This window comes from Peromyscus californicus, unplaced genomic scaffold (assembly GCF_007827085.1).
Source record: "Peromyscus californicus insignis strain IS unplaced genomic scaffold, ASM782708v3 Scaffold_5__1_contigs__length_169319896, whole genome shotgun sequence".
In the NCBI taxonomy this organism is placed as follows: Eukaryota; Metazoa; Chordata; class Mammalia; order Rodentia; family Cricetidae; genus Peromyscus; species Peromyscus californicus.
In genome coordinates, this window is record NW_026294573.1 from 161,397,379 (window position 1) to 161,422,887 (window position 25,509).

Genomic DNA, 25,509 nt, shown 5'->3' on the forward strand with positions numbered 1-25,509 from the left:
GTGTGCGTGTGTGTGTGCGTGTGTGTGTGTGTGTGTATGTGTGTATGTGTATGTGTGTGCGTGTGTGTGTGTGTGCGTGTGTGTGTGTGTGCGTGTGTGTGTGTGTGTGTGTATGTGTGTATGTGTATGTGTGTGCGTGTGTGTGTGTGTGTGTCTGTGTGTGTGTGTGTGTGTGTGCGTGTGCGTGTGCGTGTGCGTGTGCGTGTGCGTGTGTGTGTGTGTGTGTGTGTGTGTGTGTGTGTGTGTGGTATATAAGCACGGCATACATACGGAGGTCAGAGGACAACTTGCAGCTGTCTCTTGTCTCTCTCTCTACCGTCTGGGCTCTGAGATCAAATTCAGCTGGCCAGTTTAGCCGCTAAGCCATCTTGCTGGCCTGTAACTCTGGATTTGACTTTAAATGATACTACCTTTCTCTCCCTCTATTCTATGATTCCTTCCCTGGAGGACTTACAGTGCTCTGAACAGGGGTGGGGGTGGGAACATATCGCACAGGTACACTGCTGCTGTCACGTATACCTTTATGGTTTTTATTTGTTATTGAGATTGAATGCCACAGGAGAGTTGGATGGCACTTAATCTCGGGGATCTTGATAAAGGGCAGATAGGCAGCAGGGAGGCCCTTTCATCGACCTGCTTCTTACTAGTTGGTGGTTTTCATCACCAGCCTCCTGTGACTGATCCCCTTTCTGCCTGCAAATTCCCCAGGGAACTCAGGCTAGACTACGAGCAAATGTACTTGGCCCGACTCTTCGGAGTACCCCTTCTGAATAGCCTGGAAAAGGTTCAAGATGATGACGCAGATGAAGGCAAGACTTAAAGGGATCGTGCTCTTGAGTTTGAAGCATGATTAAACGAGGAATCGAGTTTGCCCCGAAAGCCCAGTTGTTTCTTTCCACAGAATCTCTGGGCTCCTTGGCAATCATGCCTATGAGTCCTTTGGTGGCATCTCATTCGGTGCTTCCTGCGGGACTGTAGATTGTGGAGCATGCACTAAAGACCAATTTACTCTCTGTCTCTGTCTCTCAGTACAGTCTCATGGAGCCAAGTGTAGCCCGAGAGTTGCTATGGTAGCTGAGGATGGCTTTGAATTTCTGGTCCTTCTGCCTTTGCCTCCCAGGTGTTAGGATGACAGCAGGGCACGGGCATCCTCTGTCTATGCAGTGCTGAGGACTGAATGATGAAGGCTTTGATGTCTTCCTAAGCATCCAGTGCCGATTCTCAAAGTGTAATGCCCTTGGGATAAAGGTGAAGAGTGGGAGGATGGAAGGATGGCCAAGAGACTGAATTCTGGCAGCAGAAGAACTTCTGCTTCCTGATGTATCTTTCTCTGAAGGTATTTCATACACCAGCAGAACTTGTGTATGGCTTTCATGCACCAGCAGAACTTGTGTATGGCTTTCATGTTTCAGCAGAATTTGCTTATGGCCTGGACACTAGGGAAAAAGGAAATCTTGAGATTGCTGTGTTTTGTCCTGGGTCCTGCTCCTTCGTTCTTTGTGTATCATCAGAACCAATGGAGCACAGGTACTTTAATATTAGCAGCACAAGGCATGTCCAAAGTGGACTCTGGTGCCATGCACCAAAGCTCCCAGCAGAACAAATGCTGCTGCAGCATCTTGCAGCTGGAGCGAGAACAATGTGGTCAGGTGTTCCTGATCTGCTGCATCCCAGTTTGTCTCTGGTGCTACCAAGGTCCTTAACTCATGAAATCAGGAAACTATTGTCTCATCTTACTTTTAGGCAGGAAAGAAGCAAATTTCATGCTGGATCAACATCTTCTGCAGGTTTCCAAGCTGAAACTTCACACTGATTCCGTGGCGCAGGTAGAGAGGCCAGACTCTGGGGTGAGGGCAAGAATAACAGGCTTGATGCCAGAGTTCCTCTCCTGTCCTCATGCAAGGACCTGGGACTGGGGAAGCAAAACCACTGTGGCTCCCCTAGATGGAGGCGATGACTCGGTAGCTTCTTTTATATCTCAGTGTCAACTGAGCATTTGTTTGAAAATGCTTAGTGTCATCAAAACAATAAAAAGATTTCTATGTTCCCTTTGTCTTCTTCCTTCTGTGCTCACTTTTTCCTTTTCTCTCTATTTCTTTTCTTTCTTCTCTTAAGATATTTGTTAATGTCTACAGGGCAGGAAAAGTGATTTCTTCATTGCGTGTGAGGGGCCTGCACAAATGACCCCCTTCTATTTCCAGTGCTCTAACATAGTTTATCTACTTTGCTTCTTTTTTTTTCTGGTCACATCAAGGTTTATGGCTCCAAGAAATTAGAAAATTATCTTTTTAATTTTATTCACGTCTTTTACCCTACTCACATTTGATAGGCAAGAAACATAATTTGAAAAGATAATGTACTGTATTAGGTATATGAAACTAAATATAGCAAGTGGTGGTGTACCTGTAATCCCAGGATCTTGGGAGGCTGAGGCAGGAGGACTGTGAGCTCAAGGACAGCCTCAGCTACATAGTAAGACTCTGTCAAGAAAACCAAAAGACCAAACAAGGAAAAATATTAAAAAATGAACTTAACCTCTCAAGGTGACCAGAAGTTCTGCTTGTGAAAGCAGGTGACTTGCCTCATACAACCCGATGTCTCCAAATGCCTGGCCCTGTCTCTCACATGCCTAAGGAACAAACTTGACCACAGACACAAAAGTTATTAATACAAAGTTACCATAATTTTATTATGATCTACCAGAAGAAGAAATCATGTTTACATGGTTACTGGAAACTTCTGGGGAGTCCCATCTGGAGTTCCACACATTACTGGGGGCATTTGGATCTCCTCTCAGGGTCCTTTTTTAAAATTAAATTTTGAGATTGCAATATAATTACATCATTTTCCCTTTCCCTTTCTTCCCACCACTGCCCCTTGTACTCTCCCTTTGCTCTCGTTCAAATTCATGGCCTAATTTTCTTGTTAATTGTTGTTACACACACGCACACACGCACACGCACGCGCACGCGCACGTGCACACACGCACACGCACACGCGCATGCGCACACACACACACACCTAATGATATACATACAGCCTGCTCAGCCAGTGTAGTGTTACTTGTCTGTGTGTTTCCGAGGCTGACCATTTGATACTGAATAACCAGTTGGTGTGCTCTTCTCGAGGGAGCACGGGTTCCCCTGCTCTCAGCTCCCGTTAGTTGTCTGTAGCTGTCTGTCTAGGGTGGAGGCCTCACAGGCTTCCCCTTCCCCATCAGCACGCCTATTGGTGTCATGTTTGGTCAGGTTAGGCAGCCATGTTGTTGACACTTCATGGAGGTAGCTTCTGACATTTCTAGGAGACACAGTCTTACAGCAAACTCCCTGATCCTCTGGCTCTTACAATATTTCTACCCTGTCTTCCACGGTGATCCCTGAGTCTTAGGCGAGCGAATTGTGTTATAGATATATCAGTTGGGATTAGGCTCCACGACTCTGCATTTTGGTCAGTTGTAGTTTTCTGTAATGGTCCCTGTTGCAAAGAGAAACTTCCTTGATGAGGGGTGAGGACCACTGTGGGTGTAAGGGCAAATATTTAGACTGATATTATGCTGGTTTAGTAAAGTGGTGGTTGTAGGTTCTCCTCCAAGATCTATGACTTCCCTAGTTCTGGGTAGTTTGCAAGGCTTCCAGTACCAGACACGATTTTCCTCTTGTCTTAAGTCTTAAGTGGGTCTGACGTCAAATCAGAGAGCTCTTGGTTGCCACTGAGGTATGTGTGCCACTGCTACACCCGTAGGGTAATTGTGTTATCCTGGTCATTGTTGTGGTTCCGTGCATCATAATGGTATTGAGGCTTATAGGTATCACAGCTGTGTAGGGTTGTTGGTTGCTTCCCTCCTTTTGAAGCTTGTGTAGCACCTTCTGGTACCATGAAAGCTGGTGCTTTGGCAGGAGGCTTTCAGTCAGTTCTAGCTTGGGGGCCTCTAAACCTTTGTCTAAAATGCAAGGTGTCTTCAGTAATAGGGACTTACCTTCCACCTCAAGAGGGAAACCAAGGGGAATAGTGACAGCCTGTAATGTTTTGGAAGTCTCTTGGACAACTTTGACCAACAACTCAATAGAGGTGTTGAGGATTTTGTTAGATGGTCTGTGGATCTTAGGTTACACACACGCACACTCAGAAACAGACCTTAGCAGAATCATATGGCTGTGGCTTTATAAGCAGCTAAACCATGGCTGGATTTTGTGGGAAGGAAAAGTACATTATCCCATTTAAGGGATAATTATTCCTCCCATCCCTTTGGCATGTCCTCTTAAGGTGAATCAGCCTTCCTGAGGGGTGGTCTCTCCCTGGCAATAGACAGGTCTAGCTAGATTAATGTTTATATTTTGGATAGTTCAAATGTTAGGTCTCTACCCAAGGCCAGAGGTAGATTCCACTTTTTGACCAGAAGGAAATAGCTTTTTCTTAATGGTCCCCAACAGGACCCAGATCAAGGCTCCTTTAAGGCCATCTTCATCATTATTACCACCACCATCATTACCCAAAGGAACACAAACAAAAATATTAATCACACCCCTTCCTACCTAAACAGAAATTTTAAGACTCACACTAGGAATTATGTAACAGAATAACTAAACTATTGCACATGGTTTATGTTCTGTAAGTAATGAGAGGGTTGGGTTTTAGGTGAATAAATCCCTCTTGGATTAATTACAGTTTACCTAGGCAGAGCATCAGAGTTAGGCAATATATTTATCCTGCTAAATTTTAAAACAAAAACCAAAAAGAATCCTCACAGTACACGGCTCTAGCCATCTAACCACCGGTTTGGGCAATGTTTTTAGTTACATTATCAAGTTTTAGAGTCCCCTGGTCATTATTAGTTTTTCTTTGTAGAATGCTCTGGAAATCTTTCTGGTAGGAATACTCACTGAGTGAGTCTCAGGTGTGTGGTCCTGCATCAGAAACACAGGAATGAACTGCAGGAAGAACCTGGGACGGCAAGGAGACCTCCTCCTTCAGGAGCTTACCTTCCTATTGGGCAAAGAAACTGCCAGGAAACACCTGTCTCTCAGCACCCCCGTTATTTATGGATATTCATGCTTAGCTCGTCGACAGGCCCAGAGAAGCTGTGGTAAAACCATGAGAATCATTTGACACTCTGAAGCAATGAAAGGAATTATGGTTTCCCAAGTGGAGCTGCTATCTGCGGCTTTATTTGCACGTTGGATTTTGCACACATCCTCACCGTGCATGAGTTCCTTTGGTTAGGGTGGGTCACCTGTGGCCTTGGCCTTCACGCGCCACATTCTTTCACACAAAGAGTGACTACTACAGATATCAGGATTTTCTGACAGTTCCTGCCCGTCCAGCAGCTTTCAGCAGGTGCATTTTGTGTTTATATTTAGTCTCTTAGACACAGTAGCAGGCTTTTCGCACCATGAGGTGAATGAGGGTAGGATGGCCTGCTTGAAATCATTTTCTTGACCACATTCTCAGGGAGTCACTTCCCAAGGAGAAGGATCAGGCAGCTTGGGTAGTACTCTCTACCAAGAAATTAGTGTAAGTAAAAGCCGACTGATCTTAGCTGGTTCCTCGGAAGACTGGCATCCCAGTCAGAGGGAGAAGAGCTGAGACAGAGAGAGGAAGCTAGTTTCCTGAAGGCATGGGGCTCTTGTGGCAGACAGGAACAGAAACTCCCACAGGCCACCTCCTTGGAGACAGCCTTCTGCTTCAACTAGGGTACAGTAAGGCTAATTTTGACTCAGGTTGAGTCCTCTGCCCCACTTTTTACAATGAGAGGAAGTACTCCTCACTTCAGCCTGCTTCCTGGTAGTTCCCTGAGAAACTCTTCCACGTGAGTCTTCTTCGGAGCACAGTGTAGGCGTTTGATGGGTGAGCTGTGTGCCAGGCCAGAGTGCTTTCAAGAGGGTTGCACTGCTCTCTGAACTTAAGCTGCCTGCTCTGTGAAACTGAACTTCTCTAAGAATTCAGTGCTGAGGACAGGACAGGGTTCCTCCTAAATGGGATAGTACTACAGAAAGTGTTTAAATGATAAGACAAAATCAAAACATTGTAGAATAGGGAGACGATTCGGTAGGTAAGAGCACTTACTGTGAAGGCATGCAGGCCTGAGTTCAGTTTCCCAGCACACACATAAAACACAGAGAATGGTTCTGTTTGCCTGTAACCATAGTGATGGGGTGGGGCAGGGTAGGCAGAGGCAGGGGGATCACCAAGGCTTGTTGGCTATCAGCCTAGCCAAACCCAAAAAGATCTAGTTTCAGCAAGAGACCCCATCTCAAAGGAAGAAACCACAGAGTGATAGATAGTACCTGATGAGTTCCTCTGGCTTCCATGTGCACACAGTCAGGCATGCACACTTGTACACACATCTGTCCAAATAGTACATACATAATCTACACACACAAGCACACCCCTCCACCTGTGTTTGTATGGTGGAAAATGATATGCAAACAAGATGAACAGAGTGGATGATCAGCCTCCATTTCTTTGCTAGGTCTCTAAGAATTTGTTTTTTGTTTTTTTGTGTTTTTGGTTTTTCGAGACAGGATTTCTCCGTGTAGTTTTGGTGCCTGTCCTGGATCTCACTCTGTAGACCAGGCTGGCCTTGAACTCACAAAGATCCACCCAGCTCTGCCTCCTGAGTGCTGGGATTAAAGGCGTATGGCACCACCACCACCCCTTTTTAAAAAGCGATTATTCATTTCCTTTGGAATTTGTTGAGACTAAGATTCTTTCTGCATCCTCCTTGGCCTCCCCCAATCTCTTCGTAAAAACATTGTTATGGTTACATCCAATGGTTTTCTCTTCATGTTCATCCTTCATGAAAAATGTGGACTCTGATACTTTCTATCTCTTTTTTATTAGGATTATAGATCTGGATTGCTTGAAAAATAAATAAAAACCACATACACTATATATGCAGTGACAGATCAAACTATTTCCCGAAATGCATAAAAAGTCGATTAAGTTGTCTTTACTTCTGATAGCACCCCAGTCAGCCAAGCTAACAGTTAGATGTGTGTTTTTCATGCTTCTCTTTGTGCTTACACAAGTATGGTTAACTGTTCATGCATAAATATGAGTCCTCTTTCTTGCCTTTTACAGTAAAAAATGAATATAAATACAAGTAAATATTACTTTGCAATTGGTGTTTTGCTTTAAAATTACAGTCCGTCCCTCAGGATAAAACACATATATTATTTTTAACAGGTACACACTATTTCATAGTATGGATATCCTGTGGTTTATTCAATCATTTTCTTACCTGTATTCAAAGTTTTCAAATTCTTTTTTCTCTTAACCCAAATATTTTGAAGTACATTGCAGCCTTTATTTCTATGTGATGGACTTTCAAAGTCGTGATGTCATTGGACCAAGGATGTGTGTATTTTAAAATGTATTATATACCCACTTATGATTGTTAAAAACGATGGCAACCACTCTGTGCTCTCACCTGTAGTATATGGAAGAGCCTCTCTCCCATGTCCCAGACACCGTGGGTGGGATCAACATTCCTGACAGGTCTTAAATTTTAATTAGTGGAATGAATATATATATATATATATATGTATATCTCCTGCTATATGAAATGTATTTAATTTTGTATGTGTACTTGTTCATGTGTGTGCATGTGCACAAGTGGGTGCATGTTTATGTGTGTACATGTGGAGGTCAGAGATTGACTTTGGATTCTTATTTACTCATTTTCCACCTTGCATTTTGAGACAGGGTCTCTCAATGAACCTGGTCATCGATTTGCTGGGGGGATTCTGCTTGCCTTTGACTCCATTACAAGGGCACCCTGTCACACCCAGCTTTTACATGGGTGCTGAGGATTGAACCTAGGTTCTTATGACAAACACTTTACCAACAAGGCCATGGCAGATGCCTGTCTCTATCCCTGTGTGTACATGTGCGTGTGCATTTTCTCCGACCTTCTCAAATGTGCAGCTGTCTTCCACCTGCCTTGGATGTCTTGTGTCGTCTCTAGCTCATAACATCAGCCACGCGTCTGAGTCCTATCAAGGCCCGACCTTGCCTCTTGATCCCCAATGTGTGGATCTGCCATCCACCTCCTTGTGAGGGATGACTCCCATTTTTGAAACGGTAACTCCCTTTTATTTTCATCTATTCTTAATATTTTAAAGCTAGAGTCCATGTATGAGAGAAACATTGACTATTTCTATCTCTGAGTCTGGCTTGTTTCACGTCCTACAATCGATGCGATTCCACCCTTCTTCATGAATGGATAAAACTCCACTGTGTCTCTCGGCCCTTCTTATTTATTTATCCATTGATAGGCAGCTGGGCTGTTTCTATTCCTTGGCTATTGTGAAAGGTACCACGATGAACATGGGTGTGCAGGTATCCCTATTGCTTCCTTAGGGCATGTTTTAAAGATGGTTTTAATAGATAGGTCAGGCGGGAAAGTGAGAATCTCAGATGATAGGTGCAGAGCTCTTAGGGGTGAGTGAAGTGTTCTGAGGACATCACAAGGAACAAACAGATTCTACAAGGAGTAGAGACTTGTGTTTTGTAAGCTAGGCTAGTTTTCGGGGCACTCTTTCTGGTTCCCATCTGATGGGCAGAAAGACTTAATGCAAGTGTTGACTTTGTCACTACTGTGAAGAGGGCAGAGTGGGTCACCCCTGGAAACAGCAGATCCTGTCCCTGGTGGTGACAGAAAGAATGCAGATGACTGAGCTCTGAGGGCAGGACCAGGGTTGGGGAGGACTTGGGCGGGAGGCCATGTAGGGAGGTGATGGAGGATGCAGGCTGTACAGACTTCCACGACTTGCCAGCTGAGTAACTTAGGACATTATTGGATATCTGCTTGTCCAGTTCATCATCTGTAGAGGGCAGTACGAATGACATCCATTTCATATGGTTCTGGGGAAGTCCAATGAATTGTGGGAAGCACAGTGGATTGAAATGTAGCACAGTGCTAGCATGTCGTAAACGTTAGCCAGCATCACTTCCGTGTGGCCTCTCCTCTCTAACAGGATGCTGTTTTGGGAGGCTCCTCCTTTTACTTTGTTAAGGGAGATAGCATCTTCTTATAGTCCTTACTCTAAAAATTATGCTAACCTCCCAGGTGTCTCCCTCATCTAGATTCTCGTAACCATGTGATACATCCTATCACCACATGCTCTTCCTGTTTTCATTTTGACTCTGGACCCATTCTGCCCGTAGGTATCACATTTTAGTCCACAGTTTGTTTTGCTCAGGCTGGTCCCCATAGTGTCCTCAGAACTGCTTTGACTTCCTTACGAATAGAAGAACAGGGCTGGGGAGAGGGTTCAGCAGTTCCGACTTGCTGAGTAAAACTGATGACCTAAGGTAGGATTCCCAGAACCCGTATAAAAGTCTGACACAGTAAGGCATGGGAATATGGGAAATGGAGACAGGAGCATTCCTGGAATTCAGGCTGGTTAGCCTGGTGGTGAACAAGAGAAACTATGACTCAAAAAATGTGGAAGTCAAGCACCAACACCCGAGGGAGTCTTCAGTTGTCTACACACACGTGGTGGCATGCTGCCTCTCCTCCTCACACAAGGATGAGAAGGGCCAGGGCTACAGCACAGTGGTAAGGTATTTGCCTAGTGTGTGTAAGGCTCTGGATTTCACCCCCAGTACAGTAAACAGGAAAGGAACCGGAGAAATAGAATGATTTAGAGCCAGGCATGGTGATGTGTACATCTAATTCCCGCATTCTGAAGTCGGAGTCTAGCTAGTTCCATGCTAGTCCAGGGACTGTAATGAGACCCTGTTTTAAAACAAACAAGGAAGTGTATTCTGTAGCATGCCCTCCACTCCCAATGGTCCCCTCATTTCCCTTCCCGCACTTCCTCAGGTGCCATTACTGTTAGATCCAGATTAATACAGACATTTCCAGAAAGCACTTTCTGACTTCCTGAGACTTCTGCAAGTGGGTCATCTCCACTAGATGTTTCACATGTGTTGAATTCAGCACAGTTAAAGCTGAGCTGCTGAATCACTCATGTTCATTTTCGTACAGCTCCTCTTAATGAATGTCAGCAGCAGAGCATGGGGAACACATCCTGCCAGCTCTGTAGGAATTAAGCACACCCAATAAGAAATAATTGACCTCAACGCATTTCTTTATCTCTAATACTGATCACTCACTGCATTTCTCAGCTCTGTATTTATGTATGAAATATGTCTTTATCCACCTCCTTTTTATGCTATTGGCTGTTGTTTTCACTGTAACTATGTTCTGCTATGAATTATTCTCTTCAACAATTGAAATATCTTTTCTATTGCACATGTGTGACTGTCCTAATCTTCTCTGATATGTCCAGTGCTCCGCTGTGCAAAGCACAAGCCCTTCTTAGGATTACAAAACCCTCCTCAGTTTCTGCCCCCTGCTGTTCCCACCACCTCCCATTGCTTGACTCAGCTTGGGTGTGACTGACACCAGGCCTGTTCCTGCCTCGGAGCTGTGCTTGTAAAATTCCTTCTACCTGGAAGACCCTTCATCCAGGAGTCTAGCTGGAAGACACTTTTGAGATATTCCTCTGCAGGGAGCTAATGAAATCCCGAGGCAAGGAGTATTGTTGACATGGTTATTGCCCTGTCAAGAACCGGGATGCCTCAGCCCTATTGGAGTGGAAAGGCCTCCCCGCGCCCCCAGGGTGAAGCTCAGAAGGATGGCCAGGCCTTTCTCAGGTCTGAGTGTGAATGCTGACAGAAAATGCTCACCATAGCCCCTCCCCATGTTTATGGTCTGAAGATGGCTCCGCTACGGAGACTGTCCCTACGATATTAGCTAAGCCTGCTTCAGTCCTGTGCAACACTTCCTCCCTGTTCAATTGTATATGATAAATTCAGTGAGCTTCTAGGGTGCTTCAGTTCCTACATTAGAGAGTATAGTCCACCCGACTCTAGCTTTTCTGTGTCTGTGTGTCTGTCCTTGCTGCATTCCCTCACAGTCCCAGTTATGTCCATTCCTGAAGCCAAGCAAGGACATAGCATATCGCAAAGGTTACCTTTTCCTTTTCTTTTTTACAACAACAACAACAACAACAACAATAATAATAAACAGTGTGTGTTGTGAATATGTGGAAGTCAGAGGATCATTTTATGGAGTGCATTTCCTCCTTTCACCATTTAGGTTCTGAAGATCAAACTCAGGTTTGGCAGTGAGTGACTTTATCCCCCGAGGCATTTTGCCAGCCCGTAAATGGCACCTTTCCATTGTGCTTCTCCCTGTCATTACACTCACATTGGAGACTCCACTGTGTATCACTGCGCTCACATCAGAGACTCCATTATCTCCCTGTCTGCCTAGCTGTCTGTCTATCTATCTATCATCTATCTATCTATCTATCTATCTATCTATCTATCTATCTATCTGTCTGTCTGTCTGTCTGTCTGTCTGTCTATCTATCTATCTATCTATCATCTGTCTATCTAGGAAAGACTTTTGGTTAATCTTAACTGTCACCTCAGCAGGGCCCCGACTCACCTAAGAGGCGTGCCTCAAGATGGGTATCTAAGGGTGCTTTCAGGAAGGATTAGCTAAGGGAAGAGCACCCTTTCCCAGAGTGGGTGGTGCCCTCTGGTGGGATCCCAGATGGAGAGACGTTTGGGGCTGTGGGGAGCGGTGCTGTTCTGGCTCATGCGCCTGCCTTGCACCTCTCTGGGGAGGGGCCTTAAACCATCATTGCAGCCACCTCACTACCCTGGGCTGACATCAGAATCAGCACCTTCAGCCTTTCAATATGGCCGAAGACCAGTGGTTTTCTGAGGATTTTTTAGGCCTTTAACACCAGACCGGAAGTACCATTCAGCTTTGTGGTCTGAGCAAGTGGGGTCCTCAGACTCAAACAGCCATTGTGGGTAATGTTTGCAAGATGTTCTAGCAAATACCTTTTATCAGCACTGATCCCAGTTACGTTCCTCCAGAGAATGCTAATATCCATCTCTCTTCTCATTATCTGCCCATCTGCTAGCTATTTTACTCATCTATCTTCAATGTAGTAAAACACAGCACAGCACATATGAGCGCGCGCGCGTGGGTGAGCACACACACACACACACACACACACACACACACACACACACACGCCTGTTAAAAACAAATGACGTGTCCACAGGTCTGCCAGGCATTATGGCTTATTAATATCTCTGTCATTTAACATAATGTAAGTGGCTTATTAAAAGTAACTGAGAAGATTAATAAATAACAGTCCCCCAGCCCCGCCTTTCTGAGAGGAGACAGGGTCTTACCATGTGGCCCACCGTAGTCTGGAAGTCAAGATTCTGCGTCAGTTTCCTAGTCTGGGATTGCAGGTGTAAGCCACCAAGCTCAGCACCTCAGTACCCTTTCGTGGACACCCTTGTAACCCATCCACGTTTGGGACTTGGTGACCAGGGACTCTTCAGTGAACTCTGCCACAGCAACAGGCGGTCTCACACCACTGTTTATATTTTAAAAATAATCCTGAGTTGGGCGGCGGTGGCGCACACCTTTAATCCCAGCCCCCGGGAGGCAGAGCCAGGCGGATCTCTGTGAGTTCAAGGTCAGCCTGGTCTGCAGAGCGAGATCCAGGACAGGCACCAAAACTACACAGAGAAACCCTGTCTTGAAAAAAAAAAAAAATCCAACTTCAGGTCCTCAGGAGAAGGAATCTGTGTTCTTCTACATTGCGTTCCTTGCAGTGTCTCGTGTGTGCTGTTTAGTGAATAGCTGTTGATTGAAAAACCAGGAAGCAAAGTTGGATCATTTCCTTCCAATTTCTATGCCATTTTGCTTCCTGGAACAGTGTCTGACCCCTCCCACAAGATTTTTGTAGTAAGGGTGTCACTGAGGCTGTGGGGCCCTCTTCTCTGGGTCTGGAATGACACCCTTAGGTGCTTGACTGACACACTCTGGAAGGCACCTGGTCATTGAGTTTTGTCGAGAAATGGCTCTGTGCCAGGGCCTGCTCCCTCTGGCTCGCAGCGAGGGAGGACCTGCTCTGCCAGCCAGCCGTGAGCAACGCCGTCTTCCTGACTGCCAAGGAAGAAACGGTAATTGCCCCTCGTTTGTTTGAATAACCTAAGATGAGGCTAAACAAGGCTATTCAGCAGGAAGGAAGCAGCGGTTGGAAGTGAAGTGCCCAAACAGCATAAATGCCGGAAAGGAACCGGAAAACTCCCCTGCACCCGTTATGAGAACCTGCTGGGACCTCTAGGCGAGCGGTGGAAATGACCAGGAAGCAGAGATTTGTTCCGTCAGATAAATCTAATTGCAGAACTCTAAATATGAGCGCATTCCACTTTGGTAGATTTTAATCCCACTATAAGACTTATCATCTTTGAGGACTGTGTGTTTATTAGTGATGTGGAAGGAGTGAATAAAGCTTTGCTTATGAGTCCTCTATTTCCTAACAGGATAGTCTCCGAAGATTCCCGTGCAGAACGATGCCTTGGGCAGAGGAGCGCTCATCAACCGTGGTCACACACTGCCCCCTGGTGGCTCAAAGGAATCTCACAGCTTTGTCCTGAAAGGGAGGTGCCGGAGAAAGATGGACCAAATCTCTCCGCATCTCTGTTGTAACTTTCTCCCTAATGCTCTCCTCTTCCCTCTGCACTGTTTCACACCATCCTATGTGCCACGTGACTCCCCATCATTCTTCTGAGGCTCTATTCCATCGAATGGCTAAGGAGACTCAGTGAGTCCCTACTATGTGTAGGGCACTCGGCCACCGATTCAGAGGGAACTTTCAGAACATTAGTCAGAATCGCTCTGTCCATTTTCTAACAGGCTCCGACTCTCATCATTTGAGTGATTACGTATTTATTCATCGTCGGTTTCCCCTCATAAATCCAGAGAGTGACGCCTGTGGAGATAAGGGTCATTTCCATGTGGTTCCTGCTCTCTATTTAGTACCCATGCCAGTATTTGGCACTTAACGCCCCCTCAGTGGGCTCACGGAGTAACTTCGTGATCTCAGTTTCAGTGTGGTAACTGTGGATAGTGACACACCAGGATCTTAGGACAGAGAAGAGAGCTGCCGATTCTGAGATGTTCAGGGGATGGGGTTGTGTTCTACCAAGGTTCCCAAAGGAGGCCATCTGAAAAGCAGGAGGAAGTGGGAAAGTTAGTCCAGGTGGTTGAAGGGTCTTCGAGCCAGGAAAACAGCATGGACATGGGCATGAGAAAGACCTGGTTATGGAGAGCTGTGACCACTGTGTAGTCAGCCATGCTGGAGGGAGATGCCAAAGATGTCTACGGTGGGAAGTGCCACTGGGAAGGAGAATACAGGTCTTTGGAAGGTCTAGATGCCACAGTTTTACTATCTGTGTTAGGGAAGGAAGTAGGTACATTTGCTTCTTAAGAGTTCTGTTTTCAGAGGACCGCCTGCTAGTCTCAAGGCTAAAGGTGCATTTCCATGTACCTATGCACAGCATGTGGCATCTCTACACACACACACACACACACACACACACACACACACACACACACGAAAGCACAAGTCACAAAGAATGAGAATGAAATAAAGATGGTCACAGGCACCACTGAGGGCATCAGGATGGAAGGGAAGAGAATAGCTTTTGTCCTGTGTTCCAAAGAGCAGAGAACAGAGAGCAAATGAAGCAGCTTTCTTTGCTTGTGTGAGCACTGTGACCAACAGTGCTGAGTGCTTGTTGAGTGCTTCAGTGAACCACAGGGCTAGCTACTGGGCTGAAATTGTTGCAGCCAAATTCTACAGTTTTCCTCGTTCTGGGCTCTGTGCAAGTTGCATTAATTACGTTCTCACTGCACAGTTTATCCCTCAGTACCTCATGGCTTACCTCATCGAAAGACCCCATTGAGTTGCTTAGATTTAGCCTACCATTGGGACGGTTTCAAGTACGAAGCAAGAGAAGAAAATCCTCTGAATTATCAACTATAGTTTAATCTTTTTATTATTATTTTTGTGATTTTTTTTAAATGAAGTCTCATGTAGCCCAGGCTAGCCTCAAACTTGCTTAATAGCCTAGGTTGACTGGAACTAGTCACGCTCCGCGACTGAAAGTCAAGTTGTTAAACCTTTCAGATTTCTTATTTGGTATTTATTGGCTTTAAAAATATTTTTTATGTAATAGATTTTGATCATATTCCTTCCACTCCCCCAGCTCCTCCCAGGTCTTCCCTGTCTCCCTACCCACCAACTTCATTTTCTTTGTCTCTCTCAAAAAACAAAAACCCAAGAATCAATCAATTAATCAAACAAACAAAAAACTAAAAAGACAAAAAATACAAAACTTAAAACCAAAACCAAACAAAACCAACACAAAAAACAGACAAAAAAAAATGGAGTCCATTTTTTGTTAGGCAGCTGCTCCTGAGCATGGGCCTGCTCTGGAATATGGTTGATATATGTGTCTCTCCATTGGAGAAAACCGATTTTCCTCTGCCAGCAGGCATCAGTTGCAAACAGCTTCTTGGTTAGAGGTGGGACTTTGTGCCTATGTTTCCTTCTCTGTGCTGGGATTTGACTGACTTGACCTTGTGCGGGTCTTATGCATGCTGCTGCAGTCTCTGTGAGTACATATGTACACCAATCCTGTTGAGTCTGGAAGACACGGTTTCCTTGGAGTCAGAGTCAACTCTGTGTAGTTGTTTTTTTTACTCTTTTCTCTGTGGGGACCTGCCACCCAGCTCCCAAATAAATACACAGAGACTTATCCTTATTTATGAAGGCCCGGCCTTAGCTTGTCTTATTTCTAGCCAGTTTTTCTTAACTTAAATTATCCCATCTACATTTTGCCTCTGGGCTTTTACCTTTCTCTCTTCCATATACCTATCTTTCCTTCTTATTCCATGGCTGGCTGTGTGGCTGTGTGGCTTTGTGGCTGGGTGGCTGGGTGGCTGTGTGGCTGTGTGGCTGGCCCCTAGCGTCCTCTCTCCTTCTCCTTTTCTCGCTCCTCCTTTTCATTCTTCTTTATATCCTTTCTCCTGCCTTGCTATTGGCTATTCAGCTCTTTATTAGACCATCAGCTGTTTTAGACAAAGTAACACAGCTTCACAGAGTCAAACAAATGCAACATAAAATAATGCAAAACATCTTTGCATCATTAAACAAATATTCCACCCCATAAACGAATGTAACACATCTTCAACTGATATTCAACAATACCCATGGTTCTTAAAATCTTTCTGCCTCCTCGTCCTAATAGTCTCTGAGCCCCGAGGGGAGAGATTGGATAGAGACTGCCATTTGAGACTGAGCACTCCAAAGTCTCTCACCATGCACATAGCCAGGTTGTGCATCTGTGTTGGTTTTATCTACTGCAAGAAGCTTCTCTGTCAAAAGTTGAGTGATGGCCCCATCTGTGGATATATTATTACTTCATTAAGAGTGATTTTATTTGTATGTTTTAGAAGAATAATTGCAGTAGGTCTTCATCTAGGGCCCGTGACCTATCGAGTCTAGGTTCTTGACCAGTTTGGCAGTGTCAGGTATGGGTTCCATCTGAAATAACACGTAACAAAATTAAATCACATGTATGTGTGTGTCTAAGTGTGGACCTATGCATGTGAGTGCAGTGTCTGTGGCAGCCAGAGAGGGCTTGACACTCTCTAGAATTGGAGCTAGGCGGTTGTAAGCTGCCTGATGTGGGTTCTGGAAACCAAACATAGATCTTCTGCAAGAGCAGTTCATACTCTTATTCACTCATACACACACACACACACACACACACACACACACACACACACACACACACACACACTTGAAAATTAAATAGACTTCCCCATTTAGTGAAGAGCCCTCTACAGTCTTTCGTTCTCTGGAGATTGTGTCTGGGTCTCTGTGTTAATTTCTGGTGACTTGCCATCTACCGTAAGAAGGAGTTTCTCTGATGAGGGCTAAATGGTGCAGTAACTTATGGATACAGAGCTAAGTCAGTAGGAGTAGGTTTGTAGCTATGTTCGTTAGCAGAATATAGTGGCAAGTTTCCCCTAGGGCTTGTCTGGCCACGGGTTCTTTGTCTCAATTCTTTTGGATCAGGCCTTAGATCCAATCAGAAAGTCGTTGGTTACTCTCACAACATTCACAACACTGTTGTTCTAGCGACATGTCTTGTCAGGCTGACCATTATTGCAGCTCACAGCTGGGTCAGACTAATGGTTATTCTTCTCCTCCAGGAGAGTGCACAGCACCTTATATCACCATGAAAGCTAGCCAGCAGGGATGAAGCTTCCAGGTGAGTACCAGCTTCAATTCTGTCTTCTGTAGCTTCAGCAGTAGGGTCTTTTCATCAAATTCTGGAGAGTAACCGAGAACAGTGGCAGTAGCCTATAATGTTTTGGGTCCGTGGCACCCCAATGACCAAAAAACTCCAAAGGAGGCAACCCATTCCTGGCACTGACCCTTTTATTTGATAGCTTATGGTGTGTAGGATGGGTAGTGTTCCCCTACTCTCAGATAACTCTCTATTTAAATTCTCTATTTATAGGAAGCTTTTGTGGCAACAGGTTTCCATATGGCTTTCTCAAGGCTCAGAGGTCATCATGGCAGAGGGGCAAAAGAATCGTGAGAGCCAGAGGGGGTAGATGGTTGCAACATCCCCTGACCACACAGTAGGGCAGTTGCACTTACGAATTGCAGCTGTTGTTACAGCACGTGTGATATCACTGCAAGTTCAAGCCCAACAAAATTCAATCTTGGAGGGGGAGGTCATCAGGAAGCCCCATCTCTAGCTGAGGAGCTATGACAACTGATAACTTTTAGGAGAGGGAGAGTACGTTTTTATAAGGGTGTGACCCCTGGTAGGTCAACCACACTCAGATAGGTGACTCTACACCCTGCAGTATATGGATGGCACAAAATTGGAATGTATGGGTAATAAAGGACACAAATATGGGGCCTGGGTGGGGAGTTAGGGGTAGGTTTAGAAGGGATGGGGGAGGAGTGGAGGGTGACTGTTATTGAAATCTATTGTATGAAATTCTCAAAGGGTTAATTTTAAAAGTGAAAATGAATGAAATCTGAAAACAATAAGAAGGTTTATGTGTTGTCCTTTTCAGCCATTCATTCATTCATTCATTCATCCATCCATTCATTCATTCATTCATCCATCCATCCATTCCACAACTATTTATTAGGCTTCTGCCATGAACCTGGCATGTTTGTTAGATGTTGTGACTGGCGAATCACAGAGCTTTCCAGAAACTCAAGGATGTGATGGTGCTCTACCGATCTACAAGACTGTAATTTGGGAATACAAACTCTCTCCAGGGGAAGGAAGAATGATGAAAATATTTTAAGCGAGGACAGGACACAAACAGATTTCTGCACTAGAATCCCACCTTACCTGGAGTGTGTGGAATGGACAGCCATGGGTGAATTACTTGGCAAGAGACTCCCCTGCTCTTTGCAAGGTCTCCCTGTTCTCCTGCATTTGGTGTTCGCTTCATTCCACAAAAGTGAACCCCCAGCCAAGCAAGCACAAGCTGGTTACATTTAGAGATCTCACCTGATGCTGTAGTAGACATTCTAAGTGTGTAGATCGGCTCACATGCCGTAGACTTGTTCCCTTCCCCTTCTGGGTTTTTGCTATTCCCTTCATGACTGCGTGCTCTTTGCTTTGCATTACAAATGACGCTCCCTTCCTCTGTAACCATCAATTTCAAACCGAATGTGTGCACAGTTACAATTTTCTAGGTAGGTAACCAAGACATTAAAAGCTGGGGAAATTCTTGAGGTGCTCTGTTTTTCCTCATTGTTTCCTTTATAGTGTATTGTTCATCTCCCAGGGGACAGTGAAAAAGCCTAGAAGCAAAATACTGTTGCTGAGTGAATGCTTGTTACTGAGTAGATGAATGAATCACACATGGAAAACTGCCCACAGCTGTTGGAATTTATAACCAGCTCTTATTGTTGCGTTTTGCAACATGTTCCCTCACCAGAGTAAATATATATGATTTACAGAGTAAATGTCGTATATTTAGGCTTCAAAATGATCAGTGGAAATAAATTTATTTATATTCTGTTCGAAAATTGATGATATATGGGTTCTCATTATAGGGTAGTAGTGTTGTGTGTGTATGTAAGTGTGTAAATATAGCTTCTCACAGTAGACACAAACTTAAAAATTAAATTTCTAATAAAGCTTCCAAAAGAACCTTAGTAATGCAGTTATGACACAAAGCAATCTTTCAAAAAGCTATTTGAGATGAATTTAACATAAAGTTCATGAGAGAAAAGCACCCACCTCCATTCCTTCTAGATAAATATGAGAAAAGTAACTAATCTTTTACATTAAAGGAGCATGTGTTGCTTACTAGAGGTCAGGGTTAGTTGCTAGTACTTGGAGTCACTAGTTCCTTCCTTCCTTCCTTCCTTCCTTCCTTCCTTCCTTCCTTCCTTCCTTCCTTCCTTCCTTTCTTTCTTTCTTTCCTTGTTTCTTTCCCTTCCTCCCTCCTTCCCTCCCTCCCCCCTTCCTTCTCTTTCTTTTTTAGACAAGGTCTCACTCATCTCAGACTGTCTTGAACTTGCTATGTAGCTAAGGATGGTCTTGAATTTTTCATCCTCTTTCCTCCACCCCCTAAGCGCTAGGACCACAGGCATGTGCCTCCATCTCCTAAGCGCTAGGACCACAGGCATGTGCCTCCACCTCCTAAGCTCTTGGGATTGCACCTAGGACTCCGTGTGTGCTAGGTAAGCACACTACCAACTAAGCAACATTCCTAGCACCTCATTTAATTTTCATTACAACTTAATAAAGCGAGTATTGTTCCTACCCTGCAGTTTGTAACTGAGGAAATAGGCAAGAAAGGGCTAAATAATCTGTTTATTGCTACAGAACTGATAAGTGGCCGCAACTGGGTTTGAATCAAGACCTTTGGCTCAGACATCCTTACTCTTGCCCAGTACACCCCGCTGCTTTCTAGAAGTCAGAAGCTGTCTCCAGAACACAGATCCTACAGTGGAAGACCAGGCCCAGATGACAGGCTTTGAGAATAACCTAATTGCCTGGTGTTTGTCCAAAGAGCACAAGACAAGCCTAAGATGATGACGAGAATTTTGACTGCGCAGTTAAAACAATGAAAGCAAGAGGGGCCGGGAAGTGAGGCGGGTTTGGGAAGGAACGTTGGGAGTTCTGTATGTGGTGTCTTACTTTGGGATTATCGTTATAGAGAGATGTTGCACCACCACTGGACACAGGAGACCACAGTTCAGGGGACAGATTGAGAGACAGATTTAGAACTGCTAGCATATGGACACCGCTTGAGTTGTAGGCTTGGCACCGTGCTCTGAGGGAGTGACAGTAGACAGAGCGAGGAAGACGCCTGAGGACTGAGTCCTGGGGGGCTCCAACATGTGCACGTCAGCTTGAAGAAAGGGATCCAAGAAAGGAGACAGCAACACTATGAGGAGAGGAAGCCGGGAAAGTGGGGGCTAGAGAGAGGTAAGGGAGGAAAGACAACCAGGAGGGCGTCGTCATCATCGTCATCGTCATCGGTGAAGCCAAACCACAGGGCAAGAGGAATGAGCATGGAGAATGTCCACTCTGCACCACGGGGGTCACTGGTGGCCTGACCAGAACCACACAGCTTTGTAGAACGGAGGTAAAAGCCTTATTGTAGGGGATGAGGAGAAAAGGGAACGGAAGAGGTGTCTGAGTGTGAGTAAAGACAGTGTTGCAAAGTGGAAGAAAAAATAACATGGCGAACTTCTGGGAAGAAGAGAGTCCCTGGGGCAGCCCATCTGAGATGCTGAGGGGAGCCGGCTGCTGGAGATCGGAGGAAAAACCTGCTTCGCCTAGCCCGCCTGCAGCAGTCAGCCTGCGGTAGTGCATGTGAGTGGAAGATGGTCGATGGGCGTTGTTGTGCTTTAGATATGGTTTAAAATTTCAAAGATATCCCCTCAAGGTTCAAAATCTGGAAACTTGGTCCCCTATGAAGTCGTATAAAAGTGGTTAAAGTGGAAGAGGTAGAAGATGGTTAGGTCATGGGAGTACCACCCTTGGAAGGGGTTGGCAGCAAGCTCAGGGAGCAGGTCAGGATTTGTGCAATTGGATTGTATCTCCAGGGGGTGTGCTGTTATAAGCTGGGGCCAACCCATGTGCTTCATCCCCTCTGCACAAGGCCAGTTCCCTGGGTGCTTCTCTGCCATACTGTGATGCAGCCAGCAGGCCAACACCAAGTTGTTTAGATTCTTCAGCCACAATGTTTGTGGGCCAAATAAACTCCTTGGGAAGTCACCCAGTCTCAAGTATTTTGTTACATCAAACACAAAATGGACTAAGATAGAGTCTTAGAAACTCTTGCTTCATTTTTTCCAGTGAATCAAAACGTCATCAGATGATACTAATCCTTCAACGACACTGGTGGCAGATGTGAGTACCAACAGGCTCCGGCAGCCCTGCCCCTATAGTCTAACGGATGCAGCCCTCATGGGCAGCCCTGCCCCTACAGTCTAGCTGGATGCAGCCCTCATGGTGTCTCTGGTCTCTCTGCTGGACTGGTCCTTCTCACTGCCTGCAGCTTTACTGTCAGACATTCTGTTTTCCATGTTCCTGGCATCTCCTTGTTTCTCAGGTCTCCAAGGCGTCTTTCAGGGCTTCATGCATCACTGCCTTAGGGGGATGTTTATGGAATCTGACTCTGCTCCACATTGTTTGGCCTCTCAGGGGCTTTCCTTAGAAAGCTGATGTGGATGATGTCATGGGCTGCAGCTGGGTTGGCAGGTAGGTGGTCTAACATCTCATCTCTAACAGCTTCTGAGTGTCTGGGTGGCTGAACCTGGGCAAACACTTTTCCAGAGCTCCCTCCTTCCCACAGGTGCTAATACTCGAAGAAAAGTCTTTCTATTGAGTTTACAATACTCCCTTCAGCACTTCCCAATATAGTACCACCAGATGGACCAAGGCCTCAACATATGAGCCGTAGAAGACTTTCCACATGTATAATAGCGATGAATATGCACAGTACATCTCCTGGAGATGCCTGCAGACTGTGTGTAGAGGATGCAGCATCTACAGGAGAGAGAGGATTAGATGTTTAAAGGAAGACACCACACAGGGTTAGTACAAAATACTAGGGCTATGTCGCCAAACCCTGTGGCCAGCATGGATGCACACTTACCCATCTGAAGACGACTTAGTTCAGCTAGATGGCACTTTGTCAGGAGCAAGTGGGAACTCGAAGTTTCAAAGAGCTCTCTAGCTGCTGCCTTGTGTAACATGATATGCAGACAGCCAGCTGCCCAGGAAGATGGGCTCAGTGGGGACCAATATTGGCTTGGTTGTAGATGTAACCGTCTTATTAAATAAGAAACACAGAGCCAATGCAGAGATGAAAGCCCAAGAGGTCAGAGCAATAGCTAAGAGCTAAAAACCTTACCCCTTCACTGCCGCTGCTGTCCTCCTCAGCAAGAGACCTACTTCCTGTGTGTTTGTCTTTATATAGACTTTCTGTTCTGCCTTCTCATTGGTTGTAAACCCAACCACATGACCTCCTCGTCACTGCCTGTCTGTACAGACCTCCAGGTTTTCTATGGTTGGTATTGAGATTAAAGGCATGTGTCTCCATGCTGGCTATATCCTTGAACACACAGAGATCCGCCTAGCTCTGCCTCCCAAGAGCTGGGATTAAAGGCATGCACCACCACCGCCCAGCTTCTGCTATGGCTTGCTATAAGCTCTGACCCCAGGCAACTTTATTTATTAACATGCAAATAAAATCACATTTCAGTACAAATAAAATATCATCATACTTGGTGGTATAGATGGAAGTTTGGCTTTAAATTTCTTGCTAAGGAGTTGTGTACAGCTAGGTGGCAGAGATTTTTATTTTTCATAGAGACTTATTTTTCTTGTTATTTAGAATAGTCCTTTGTGGGATGGAGAGTTGGCTCAGTGGTTAAGAGCCTTTGTTCTTGCAGAGGACCCAGGTTTTATTCCCAGCATCCACATGGTGACTCACAACTATCCATAACTCCAGTTCCAAGGGATCTGATGCCATCCTGTGACTTCTACAGGTACCAAGCATGGATGTGGTGCATAGACACATGTGCATGCAGAACAGTCATATACATATAATAAAACAAAATAAATAAATCCAAAAAAGTAGTCATTTGTATGATACAAAGCTTAACTTTGAGGTCAAGCAGTGTAAAAGCAAGCATACAGTATTAGACTACGGAGGAATGAAAAAAAGACAGAAACTCATGACTAATTATCTGTGGTCAAGCATTACCCAGAGTATTCTTCTCATTTGAATACATTAATTCATTTTCTTCCTTCACTCAACTACTCCATATGGAATGTCTGTATTAATGAACACTTGTTAAAGTAGGAACTCAGCAAAAAGCTAGAGACTGTGTATCACAGGAGAGTAAATGAATAGAAACAGCTCAGCACAAGGGGCATCAAGATCATGATGGGGGAACGCACAGAGACAACCAAACCAAACTAGTGGGAACTCATGAACTGTGGACCAATAGCTGTGGAGCCTCCATGGGACTGGACTAGGCCCTCTGCATAGGCAAGGCAGTTGTATAGCTTGACCTGTGTAAGGGGCCCCTGGCAGTGGGATCAGGATCCATCCCTGGTGCATGATCAGGCTTTTTGGAGCCCAGTGCCTATGGTGAGACACCTTACACAGCAACCTTGGTGCAGGAAGGAGGAGCTTGGACCTGCCTCAACTGAATGTACCAGGCTCTGCTGACTCCTCATGGGAGGCCTTGCCTTGGAGGAGGTGGGAATGGGAGGTCAGTTGGAGGGGAAGCTGGTGGGCAGGAGGAGGGGGGAGAGGGGGATCTGTGGTTGGTATGTAAAATGAATAGAAAATTTCTTAATAATAATAAAAAAGAAAAAAACAGCTCAGCAAACAAAAACAATAACAACAATGTACAGCATATTAATAAGTAACAGTTACCAAATGTTTCTTATGTACTGGGTCCTGCCTAAGCCCTTTCCCATCACCTCACTTAATTGTTTCTGCAGTCTATCAATATTATATGAATCATCTCAACAGATATTTACTTTCTAGAATATTTTCTTTGTAGGCTGTTGGTCAGCCAGGCTTAGCTCCAGGCTTTTGTTGGGTTCAAATCTGCTCCACATGTCTCTACTTTCTCTTTGTTCCAGAAGCTTCCTCAGGACATACTGTCATGGTAGATCATGGGGTGAGGGGTGTTAGCTGCCAAGCTACTGGACATTTACAGTTCTAACCCAAACACCAGATCCACCGTTCCTGCACTGGTCAGAGGATGAATGATGCACGGCCATCAGAAAGATGGAGAAACACACTGTTCCTTCTTTAGTGGGAGGTGCTGCAAGCTCATGGATCCATGGAACAAGTCAAAAACTGAGTACAATGACTCAGAGACAGAGAGTTGCTCTTCTGTCATCATTTGCAAGTGGAGAGATTTAATGAAGAGAGAACGGGATTGGTACAGCTAGAACCTAAACCTGGAAACTGGAGACACCTGACTGTCAAACCGTTTTTGCACAGGATGCTTTGGGGGCAGGTAGGGACGTGGGTTAAGAAGGGCTGTATAGGGAAGGTCATGTTTGGGGCTAAGCCTGAGCACTGTTGGGTCAGGTTTGAAACCTAACTGTGGAAAACAACGGAGGTCATTAACACTTGTGAGAACAGTTTCACTGGGGGAGGTGGGAACAGAGGCAGATGGTGGTAGATTAAGGGTGAGTGGGAAGTGAAGGAATGGAGCCAGCTTCCAGAGCCTGGCTAAGAGGAGCAGGGAAAATCTGGCAATAGGATTGAAATAGGGAAGAATGTCACTGTTTTGTTTTTCTTAAAAGTCATGAGTACTTTATATATGTTCTCATCTACTAGCTTGGGTCTAGCTTGTTTCCTGAGACTTTGAGGTGGGTCTTTAGGTTAGGAGCATCATTCTCCCTGGGTTTTAGGTGTGGACTCTCATGGTTACACTTCCCTCTGAGAACAGCCTTGGCTGTGATTAATAGCTTGTGTCTTAGTTTTCACTGGCTTCTAGGAACTTTCTAATTTTCTCCCGGAGTTGGGTGGTGTCATCTCTTGCTATTGACTTCTAGTTCTATTCCATTATTATCTGAAAGGGTATAAGAAGCAGTCGGATCTTTTTTTGTATTTGTTGGGCCTTCCTTCCATGGCCTACAATGAGATCTCTTTCAGAGAAAGCTCTATTGGCTGCTAAGGATGTGTATTCTGTTACTGTTGGATGGAATATTCTGTAGATGTCTATTTGTGTTGGTTTGAGGTAGGGTCTCATGTAGCTTAGAGTGGCCTCAAACATGTTGTATAGCCAAAGATGACCTTGAACTCCTCCTGTCCCTGCTCTTTTGGTGCTGGGCTTATATAAAATTTAAATAAATGTGCATCACTATGGCAACTTGTAGATGCCTATCAAGTTCATTTGATGTATGGTACAGTTTAACTCTGAGGTTCCTTTGTTGGTATTTTTGTCTGTATCGTCTCTTTATTCAGGATAGTAGGGTATGGTAAAACCTGCTGTCATTGTACCTGGATCTATCTTCCCTTTACATCCAGTCAGTGGTGTTTGTCTTATGAAACTGGGTACACCAATATTT

The 25,509-nt window shown here is 45.0% G+C and overlaps 1 long non-coding RNA gene across 2 annotated transcripts in view; it reads left to right on the top strand.

Moving 5' to 3' along the window:
* Positions 1–23,659, top strand: part of LOC128097407 (uncharacterized) — a 64,544-nt gene extending 40,885 nt beyond the window's left edge. Inside the window, exons 3-4 of one of the 2 annotated variants that reach the window (XR_008213855.1) lie at positions 17,117–17,175; positions 21,259–23,659. This is a non-coding gene — a long non-coding RNA (uncharacterized LOC128097407). Of the gene's footprint in view, positions 1–17,116; positions 17,176–19,776; positions 21,118–21,258 lie in introns of those variants that run through there. The other variant, XR_008213856.1, reaches the window with a different exon arrangement.
* The last annotated feature ends 1,850 nt before the right edge of the window (positions 23,660–25,509 follow it).